This window comes from Carcharhinus amblyrhynchos, unplaced genomic scaffold (genome assembly GCF_965287045.1).
Source record: "Carcharhinus amblyrhynchos unplaced genomic scaffold, sCarAmb.v2.hapA scaffold_55, whole genome shotgun sequence".
Taxonomy (NCBI): Eukaryota; Metazoa; Chordata; class Chondrichthyes; order Carcharhiniformes; family Carcharhinidae; genus Carcharhinus; species Carcharhinus amblyrhynchos.
The window spans coordinates 271514-282697 of record NW_027649796.1 but is presented as its reverse complement, the minus strand read 5'-3'; the positions used below and the strand labels follow the sequence as shown (position 1 = coordinate 282697).

At 46.6% G+C, this 11184-nt stretch overlaps 1 non-coding gene across 1 annotated transcript; it reads right to left on the bottom strand.

Annotated features, from left to right (window-relative positions):
• Positions 1 to 5707: 5707 nt before the first annotated feature.
• Positions 5708 to 5900, bottom strand: LOC145337659 (U2 spliceosomal RNA). Its single transcript, XR_013885383.1, has one exon. It is a non-coding gene; the product is annotated as a U2 spliceosomal RNA (small nuclear RNA).
• Positions 5901 to 11184: the final 5284 nt, after the last annotated feature.

Here is an 11184-nt window from a genome sequence, read left to right as displayed (position 1 = left end):
GGAGGCGATCGGACTGCGGGTACGGCTTTATGCTATGTTCCGGTCCTAATCCCTCTGGGTTCTAATACAAACCTACAGAGTTTACCCTATCCTCCTTGTTAGTAACAATACATGCACAATAAACAATTTCCCGAAAGCAGTTATTTGTCCAATAAGGAGTTCACACCTGTTGGCTCCGAGTTTTAAATAACATTCAATATAAAGTCTGCGGGGTTCGATATCGAAGTAACAAAGTTACTTCTTATTGATGCCCACCCAGGGACGCCAAATGTTGTAAAAATCAAAATCAGCCTGTTTTAACCCTTATACGGTGGACAAATAACTTTGAGTAGACGTCTTATTAGTACAAACAATATTTAATTAAACCCACACAATCAATAATCACCCACCCGACCAACAATAAATTATCTTACAGAAATGCTACAATTCAAGTACAATACAAGACCTTGACTTAACTTTGTGTGAATGACAAATACCCAAACAGATACTGGCCTTTATCTGTGTACTGGTCTTGGTAGTTGTCTGTGTAGTTTGGTCCTTTGCTCTGGTCTGGCATTCTGGCTGTAGTCTTTCTTCCTTCCTTCTCGGGTGTGGTGGCTCTCCTCTTGCTGGCGATGTTCACCATTGTTGTAGCTCGTTCGTGGGATCAGAGAGAGAGAGCGATTCCTGGTTGTGCAAGACTCTTTATACCCCGTTTGGTTTCAAGCCCCTTTTTGGCCATTGCCAATAATCAATCAGGACTTGATCACCCTGATCGATAAGAGTCCAATCAGGTGCTACAACACCGATCTCTGGGTGTGTCCCCAGCAGCCATGTCTGTAGGTGTTGTAGGCACATAGGTCACATACCTTCCTCCTAAATAAGGATTCACGGTGCCTTTACGTCTGGCACACAACCCAGTGTGATCAGAAAGTCTCTTTCATCCTGGAGATGGCCCATATCCTGTGTATTCACTCATCAGGGTTGCAGCCTGTTTGTCTGTCTTTAAACTGCAGCCTGTTGGTTTAGTCTCTTGCCCAGTTGTCCCAGAGTGCTTTACAAAATGCCATTTTAGATGGCCTGTTTGGCTACACCTTCCAGATGTGTTTCACTACTTGGTTGTCTAATAGGAGGCAGAGATTTGGTATCAATGTGTGCTATTCTGATTGGCGGTTGGTGACTAGTGGAGTGTCCCAGGGATCGGTGCTGGGGCCTCAGCTATTTACCATTTATATAGATGATCTGGAGGAGAGGACTGAGTGTAGGGTGATGAAATTTGCTGATGACACAAAGATGAGTGGAAAAGCAAATTGTGCGGAGGGTGTGGAAAGTCTGCAGAGGGATTTGGAGAGGCTGAGCGAATGGGCGAGGACCTGGCAGATGGAGCACAATGTTAGCAAGTGTGAGGTTATCCACTTTGGCAGAAATAATAGTAGGAGAGGTTACTATTTAAAGGGTGAAAAGCTGCAGCTTGCTACGGTGCAGAGGGACGTGGGGGTCCTTGTGCATGAGTCGCAAAAACCCAGTCTGCAGGTGCAGCAGGTGATCAAGAAGGCGAATGGGATGCTGGCCTTTATAGCGAGGGGGATAGAATATATAAATAGATAGAATATATAGAAGATAGAATATATAAATATACAGGTCTTGCTGCAACTGTACAGGGCATTGGTGAGGCCGCAGCTGGAGTACTGTGTGCAGTTTTGGTCGCCACACTTGTGCAAGGATATTTTGGCCTTGGAGGGAGTGCAGAGGAGGTTCACTAGGCTGATAGCAAAGATGAGGGGGTTAGCCTGTGAGGAGAGATTAAATAGACTGGGTCTGTACTCATTGGAGTTTAGAAGGATGGGAGGGATCTTATAGAGTCATATAAGATAATGAAAGGGATGGATAGGGTAGAGGTAGAGAGGTTCTTCCTGCTCAGAAAGGACAGCAGGACTAGAGGGCACAGCCTCAAGATAAGGGGGGGCAGTTTAGATTGGAGTTGAGGAGGAACTTCTTCACTCAAAGGGTGGTGAATCTCTGGAATTCTCTGCCCGTTGAAGTGGTGGAAGCTACCTCGCTAAATATATTTAAGTCACGAGTAGATAGGTTTTTGACAGACAAGGGAATTAAGGGTTATGGGGAGAAAGTGGAAAGTGGAACTGTTCCACTTCAGATCAGCCATGATCTTATGGAATGGTGGGGCAGGCTCGAAGGGCTAGATGGCCTACTCCTGCTCCTATTTCTTATGTTCTTATCTTCACCGTCACCCACATTTTAGCGAGCAGTAGAGCCCGCTGGAGACTACAGCTCACAGCCATGTGAAGGATCAGAAGGACACACAGATGGAGAATGGAAGTAAATCATTATATTACTATTTGCTCTATCAGGGAATTTCATTCTGTTATGGGCAGTGATATTATTCCATATGCAAGCGTATACATTATTTTGAGAAGCAAATCCAAAGATTAGATATATGTCGTTAAAATTGGGATCCACACTGTAGCTCCTGATTTGCTGTACAAACACATGCATTTATACAGTGACACAAAGTTCAGTGAACAGTGGAAACAGCTCCTTTGCGGCAGATCCCTTCTGTAAAATTCTGGAATTCGTTCAACAATCAGTAGAGCAAGTAAACGTGAATTGCTAAAAATTCCCTAACGATTTTCAATTTTAAATTGGGACAGGACATTTTGAAATGGGGTTAGAGAATGGACCAGAGTACTTGGCAACTGTAGCATTGCTGGGACAGGACTGCTGTGGTTTGGGATTACAACGTGGAGTGGGTGGGTTTTCTTTGTAACAATCAAAACAAACTAATTAGCTGTCACTGTGGCGCCATACCACAGGTAGGGCCAAACGGAATTTTGATTGTGTCAATTTGCTGCCAAATGTAGTTATGTAGTTATAATGGAAGGATTTCTGGAACTGTGGCAGAGTTGTGCTGTAAAAATAAACAGGTTGGTGGCATTAGTGAATCAGATGTTTTTTTTCCGGCAATGGTTTCATGGTTAGTAGTAGATTCTTGTTTCCAGATTGTTTTCTACTGCATTCAAATTCCCAAGAAAATTAGCTGAGTTTCAGGCTGGACAGTGTAGCATCTTGACCATTGGGCTATTGCCTCCCTCTGTTCAGATGCTTTGGTATATTTCATCGCTGCTCTGTATATCCACTTACACACGAAAGTGCTTTGTTGTACAACCAGTCGAATTTTCAATTTAATGATTACATTTGTCCCAGGAGTTTTTGTGCTTTCCACAACAAAGGAGAATGTGAAGTTTCAAGAAATTATATCCAAACTAAAGGAGGGATTGAGAGCAATGCAATGTCTTGAACATGCAATGAAATAACTGTCTACAAATTTCATTTTTATGCAGCATGTCCCCAGTTTCTCAGAGCGGTGCTGCTTCCAGCTGTGGGGAGTTGGATTTTCAAAAGCTGGAATGTGTGCTACAACCAATCTCTTCTTCCTGGAATGTGGATTCCAGTTGGCTGCTTTGTGCGTGGTATTTTTTCTCCCTTATCATTACGCAATGAGCTTGCTAATTAAGAAGCAAAAATTGAACTTCTTTCTTTGTATAATTATTGCTTGGATTTTGTCTCCACCTGATTTAACTTCTTCCCAATCTGATAGGGACTATTATAACTTGCTTTGAAGGGATGTCCTACCACTGGCAATAACACAAATACTTCATCCACACGGGCAAACGCCCAAGTTTTATACTTGTTATCACTTGTTTTTTTCATTAGGTGCTGGGCCACCTTCAAATGTTGTGTAGCTGATTCACCCACTCTGTTTAATATTTCTCTTACTGCAGATGTATAATCCAACTGTGTCGCTGACGTCAGACCTGCCAGCTTTTCCTTCATTAATTGCAAAGTATCTCTTACTTCATGTCTGAATATCAACTCAAATGGAGTAAACTGAGTCGATGCATTTTGCAGCATCTCCAATAGCAAATAGAATAAAGAGGATACCTTTATCCCAATCATTTTGGTCATCAGGGCAATAAATCCTCAACATGGTCTTTAAGATCTGATGCTACATTTCAAACTGGGATTCAGGATGGTACACACATGTGGTAGAGTGTCTGATGCCGAACCTATCCATGACCTCCTTAAATAATTTGGCAATAAAATTGGACCCATGGTCTAACTAAATCTGGTAATCCATAACGGATAAATAAAGCAAGCAACTCCTCCACAGTCCTTTGTGCCTTAATATTCTGGAAAGAAATTGCCTCTGAAAACCTTGTGAACACAGCCCTTATTGTTAGCAAATACTGGCTACCACTTTTGGTTTTAGGGAGGGACCTACACAATCAATTATCAACCGAGGGATCTGGCATCAAGGGCATCGCTTGTGTCACTACCTGGGGCTTTGCTACCATCTGACATGAATCAGAACCACATCTTTATGTAATCCAGGCCAATAACAGTGCTTCTGTACCTTAGCCTGAGTCTTCCTAGATGATCTCCTTCAGGTAATTTGTATGCTACCCACAATATTTCCTGTCCATATTCTACAGTCAACACAATCTTGTGAACTTCCTCCTGGTTCTCATCTGCAGTAACCTTCCAAGTTGTCCATTTCCCCCTTTGTATTTTATCCTTAAGGTAACAGCATTCTGGAATGCACTCTAATTCCTTTTCCCTATGGGCTTCATGATATAAATCATTTACGGCCTCATCTTTCTGCTGCACCTCCACTAATCATAAAGAACTAAACACCTTTGTCTGATCCTCTACCTGCTTAGGTTTTTCCTTTACCATCTCATCAAACAGACTGTCAGCTACCTGGGCCTCAACTCCTTCATATTTCTCTCTCGCTCTCCCTTCCCGTTTTAACTAATGGCTTTGGGATCTTGTCACGACAGAATCTGAACAAATTCCAGGGTATATTTCTTTTAACTCATTTCCCTGGTTTTACTCTGGTTTTTCCACTCCCACCTGTGATCCATCTATATCGTTTCCAGGAATAAACTGTATTGTGTAACTAAGTTTTCCATCAGTCCCACTGTCCCTTCACCGGCTTTGATTGGACTTTCTAATCTTATCTTACACAGGGGGACACTACTCCTCTCACCATTTATTCCACACATTACCACACTCTCGGTCAATGTTTCAGAAGGAGCGCAAATATTTTCTCTTACTATTAAAGACATACTAACACCCTTATCTCAATATTTGAACTTCTTTTTTGAACCCTTGCTCGACCCACGTAATATTTACCCACACAGGTGAAATCTTTGAAAAGATCGGGCGCTCCCTTATTCTGCAGCCCAAGCCTAGGTTTGCACTGCTTTTCAGCTCCTCAGCTTTTCTCAAGGCTATCTTCACTATTTTTTTCTCTAAAAATATACTTTATTCATAAAAATCTCAAATAAACTATTGCAAATCTACATGGCTTTGAGTAGCAAACAATGCAGAATCAAAACATTTTTACACATTTATACAAATTACAATCATTACATTTCAATACTTAAAACTACACTTGATCTTAGCCAAAAGGCCGAGAAGCAATAGCCTGTAAACTTCCACCTGGCACCCCGCACCCCCCCCCCCCCCCCCCCCGCCTTCCTCAGCCACTGGCTTTCACGTGCTTCTTGCTGGGCGCAGAAAACCAGTCTGTCTGAGTGCTGCAGTTGCAGTGCAGGGCAGTGTGTGTGTGCCCTGACTCTGTCGTTGACACCTGCTGAGCCAGTGGGCACGTGCTGCCACATGTTCTGTTTCTGATGCTCTTCTTAGTTAGTGCACCGTTCCTGGAGGGAGTGCAAGACCAGGTCGATGAGTGGCATGGGAGGAGCAAGCCCCTTTTCCCACCGCCCTGGGAAATATCAGGTTAATATTTGGCCCCCAGATAGAGGACCTATCAGATATTAAACTGATAGGAACAGATTTTTTTTTTCCAAAAGTATACTTTATTCAGAAAAAAAAATTTCAAATGAACTGTTGCAAATTTACAGGGCTTTGAATTGCAAACAAAACAGAATCAAAACACCTTTACACTTTTGTACAAATTATACCCATTTCATTTCAATACCTAAAACTTTCTACATGCCTCAATAAATTACTGTGTGCCGTTAGTGCTCAGATTGGCACACAGCTCCACAGGTCGAGGGTATTCTGCAGTTCCCGGGCCCTCGGTCTGCCTCCGTTAAAAGGCCTTACAGTGTGGCCTTTCCCCACTGTGCCTTTGTGGCGGCTGCCCCGAGCTTCAGCCCATCCCTCAGCACGTAGTCCTGGACCTTGGAATGTGCCAGTGTGCAACACTCGGTCGAGGACAGTTCTTTCAGCTGGAAGGTCAGCAAGATTCGGGCGGACCAAAGTGCGTCCTTCACCGAGTTGATGACCTTCCAGCAGCAGTTGATATTTGTCTCGGTGTGTGTCCCCGGAAGCAGCCCGTAGAGCACAGAGTCCTGCGTCACCGAGCTGTTCGGGACGAACCTCGACAAACACCACTGCATCTCACTCCAGACCTTCTTTGCAAAGGCACATTCCATAACGAGGTCTGCGACCGTCTCATCAGCCCCGCAGCCGCTTCGAGGGCAGCGTGCAGTGCTGTTGAGACCTCGAGCGTGCATAAAGGATCTGACGGGGAGTGCCCTTCTCACCACCAGCCAAGCCAGATCTTGGTGCTTGTTTGTTAGTTCTGGTGATGAGGCGTTCTGCCAGATGACACTGACAGTCCGCTCAGGGAACCATCCGACAGGATCCGCCATCTCCTTTTCTCTCAGGGCCCCAAGGACCTTACGCGCTGACCACTGCTTGATCGCCGTGTGGTCAAGGGTGTGTTTGCGGAAAAATTTCTCGACGAAGGACAGGTGCTGCGGTATGGTCCAACTACTCGGAGCGTTCCGTGGCAGTGTGGCCAGACCCATCCTCCGCAACACTCGGGACAGGTAGAACCTCAAAAAATAGTGGCACTTGCTGTTGGTGTACCGAGGATCTACGCACAGCTTGATGCAGCCGCTCACAAAGGTGGCCATCAGGATGAGGGCGGCGTTGGGAACGTCTTTCCCTCCGTTCTCTGGAGATTTGTGCATCGCCTTCCTCCGGACGCGATCCATCTTTGATCTCCAGATAAACTTGAAGATGGCCCGCGTCACTGCTGCAGCGCAGGATTTGGGGATAGGCCACACCTGCGCCACGTACAACAACACAGACAGCACCTCGCACCGGATCACCAGGTTTTTCCCTGTTATGGAGAGCGAGCGTTGCTCCCACATGCCGAGTTTCTGCCTGGCTTTGGCGATGCGCTCCTCCCAGTTTTTGGTGCATGCCCCTGCCACTCCGAACCATATCCCCAGCACCTTCAGGTACTCTGCCCTGACGGTGAAGGGGACAAAGGATTTGTCGGCCCAGTTCCCAAAGAACATGGCCTCGCTCTTTCCCTGGTTGACTTTGGCTCCCGAGGCCAGCTCGAATTGCTCGCAGACCTGGAGGAGCCTGCGAACAGACGAGGGGTCCAAGCAGAAGACAGCCACATCATCCATGTACAGGGAGGCTTTGACCTGCGTGCCTCCGCTGCCTGGGATTGTCACCCCTTTGATGCCCGGGTCGCTTCTGAGGGCCTCGGCAAAGGGTTCAATGCAACACACAAAAAGGACGGAGGAGAGAGGGCAGCCCTGTCTGACTCCAGACCTGATTTGGAAGCTATCTGTTTCCCACCCATTGACTGAGACTGCGCTACTGATGTCTGTGTAGAGCAGCCGGATCCAATTGCGGATTCCCCCCCCCAAAACCCATTTTGGAGAGCACATCCATCATGTAGCTGTGCGATATTCTGTCAAATGCCTTCTCCTGGTCGAGGCTGATGAGGCAGGTATCCACCTGCCTGTCCTGCACGTAGGCGATCGTATCCCTGAGTAGCGCGAGGCTGTCAGAGATCTTCCTGCCGGGTACAGCACAGGTTTGATCAGGATGGATTACTGACCCCAGAGCAGACTGGACCCGGTTGGCGATGACTTTGGCCAGAATTTTATAATCCACGTTCAATAATGAAATGGGTCGCCAATTCCGAATTTCTTCCCTCTCCCCCTTCTGCTTGTAGATGAGGGTAATGATGCCTTTCCTCATGGATTCTGACATCCTGCCTTCCAGAAGCATACTCTCGTATATTTCCAGGAGGTCCGGGCCCGTCAAGTCCCACAACGCCGAGTAAAACTCAGCCAGTAAGCCGTCGCTTCCGGGAGTTTTACCCTTCTGCAAGGACTCGACGGCCTTGGTCAGCTCGTCCAGAGATACCGGTCTGTCCAGGCTGTCCCGCTCGCTGTCGTCTAAGACCTGCGTGATAGGCAACAGGAAAGACTGGGAGGCGGTGCTGTCTGTCGGCTTCAGGTCATACAGTCCGGCATAGAAGGATTTGCAGATCCTCAGAATGTCAAAGTAGCACTTGCTGTTAGTGTGCATTGAGCCCAAGGCCGCCAATTGAAGCCGGGGCCTCCCTGACGCTGTGAGAGCGCAGCACCAACCACTGAGCCCCCACCGTGCCGCCTCACAGTGTAACTGACCATCCCCCCGGCTCTGTTAATATTATACAGAGACACGCTGTATTTACACAGTAAATCATCATTTTAATCCTGAAGCTGAATGTTGAAGTTGAACCTTTTTCTCGGCCGTTAATTCCTTACCATTATTCACAAATCCCCGCACTGACAAACACGCACCCTCCTGGAGTGAACTCTGCGCAGGCGCCACTCGGGGTGGCGGCCGCTGCTTCCCTGCTCGCCGATTGGTCAGCTCCCGGTCACGTGCTGTGAGCGGGCCGTCGACCTTAGACCAACGCCCCCTCCCTCTCCAGAGCCGCGCGCAGAAACCGTTTAACGGCCGCGCCACCTGACCGCGAGCCGGTTTCGTTGAGTGGGCGGGACCTCACTGCAGCCTCACTCTGCATTGGTGCATTCTGCTGTCTGTCAAATGAGGACAGCCAATAGGAAGCTGCTCCAGCAGAGTGATTGACAGGCAGTGTGGGTGGAGCCGAGCAGACTGATGTGGATTCGCTGCCATTGGGGAAAATCCCAGACAGCGGGAGGCAGCTCCGTTACAGTTGAGTTTTTTTCCTTCTTGTTTGACTTATTATCGTTATTCAAAAATTCTGTCTCCCTGCCACTGGGAAATTGAGGGCATTGAGCTGCTTGTTCAACATTTTCGGGTGTTTTCCATTCACAGGGCGATATAATTTCACAGGCAGATGATGGTTTTTGCCACTTTCACGCCAATTTCACTGTCTCCTTGGGTTTGACAACAGCTCAGCTCCTCAATTACATCCTATAACCTTGTGTTCAAATTCTCTTCAGTATATTTCTTCATATCGGTATATTCTCTTCAGTATATTTCTTAATGCTCCAAAGAGCAGAACGTGGAATCGTTGTGGGTGGAGATAAGCAACAGTAAGGGGAGGAAGACGCTGGTGGCTGTGGTCTATAGGCCCCCAAATAATAACTTGGCTATAAACAAGCAAATAAATGATGCGTGCAGAAACGGAGCGGCGATAATTACAGGGGATTCCAATCTACATATTGATTGGTTGACCCAAGTCGGACGCGGTGGGCTTGAGGAAGAGTTCTTGGAATGATGTCGGGATAGTTTCCTTGAACAGTGTGTGACGGAGCCGACGAGGGAGCGAGCTATCTTGGACCTGGTGTTGTGTAACGAGGCAGGAAGAATTAGGGATCTTGTTGTGAGGGATCCTCTTGGGACGAGCGGTCATTGTATGTTTGAGTTTTTGATGCAGATGGAGAATGAGAAAGCAGCGTCCCGGACCTGTGTCCTCTGTTTGAACAGAGGGGAGTACGATAGGATGAGAGAGGAATTGGCGAATGTAGATTGGGGGCGCAGATTGGTCGGTAGGACGGCTGAGGAACAGTGGAGGATCTTTAAGGAGATCTTTTTCGGTGCTCAGCAGAAATATATTCTGATGGTAAAGAAGGATCGTAGGAGAAGGGATAACCAGCTGTGGTTAGCAAAGGAAATAAAAGAGAGTATTAAATTAAAAGCTGATGCGTTTAGAGTGGCTAAAAGTAATGGGTGAGTAGAAGATTGGGAGAGGTTTAAAAATCAACAAAGAATGACTAAGAAGTTGATAAAGAAAGGACAGACGATGAAGCTAAACTAGCACTAAATATAAAAAAGGACAGCAAGAGTTTTTATAAATATATAAAAAAGAGGAGGCTGGCTAGAATGAATGTTGGACCCTTAGAGGATGAGAGGGGGGATTTAGTGGTGGGGGATGAGGAAATGGCTGAGGCTTTAAATAAGTTTTTTGCCTCGGTCTTCACGGAGGAGGACGCGAATAGTTTGCCGAATATTAAAGATAGAAGGATGGTAGGAGTTGAGGGCCTGAATGCGATTACTGTCACTAGAGAGGTAGTGCTTGATCGACTAGCGGGACTGATGGTGGACAAGTCCCCAGGACCGGATGGAATGCATCCCAGGGTTCTGAAGGAAATGGCAGAGGTGATAGTAGATGCCTTAGTGATTATTTACCAAACTTCGCTGGATTCCGGGGAACTGCCGGAAGATTGGAAAATGGCTAATGTTACACCGCTGTTTAAAAAAGGTAGCAGGCAAAAGGCAGGGAGTTATAGGCCGGTTAGTTTAACGTCTGTTGTTGGAAAAATGCTCGAATCCGTTAGCAAAGAAGAAATAGTGAGGCACCTAGAAAAGAATGGTTTGATCGAGCAGACGCAGCACAGATTCATTAAGGGGAAGTCGTGTTTGACGAATTTATTGGATTTCTATGAGGATGTGACTAGTGCGGTGGACAGAGGGGAACCGGTGGATGTAGTGTTTCTAGATTTTCAAAAGGTGTTTGATAAGGTGCCTCACAAAAGGTTGCTTCAGAAGTAAAGGTGCATGGAGTTGGGGGTAAGGTGTTAGCGTGGATAGAGGATTGGTTGTCTAATAGGAGGCAGAGAGTGGGGGTCAATGGGTGCTATTCTGATTGGCAGTCGGTGACTCGTGGAGTGCCGCAGGGATTGGTGCTGGGGCCTCAGCTATTTACCATTTATATAGATGATCTGGAGGAGGGGGATGAGTGTAGGGTGACAAAATTTGCTGATGACACGAAGATGAGTGGAAAAGCAAATTGTGCGGAGGGTGTGGAAAGTCTGCAGAGGGATCTAGATAGGCTGAGCAATTGGGCGAGGACCTGGCAGATGGAGTATAATGTTAGCAAGTGTGAGGTTATCCACTTTGGCAGAAAAAATAGTAGGAGGGGTT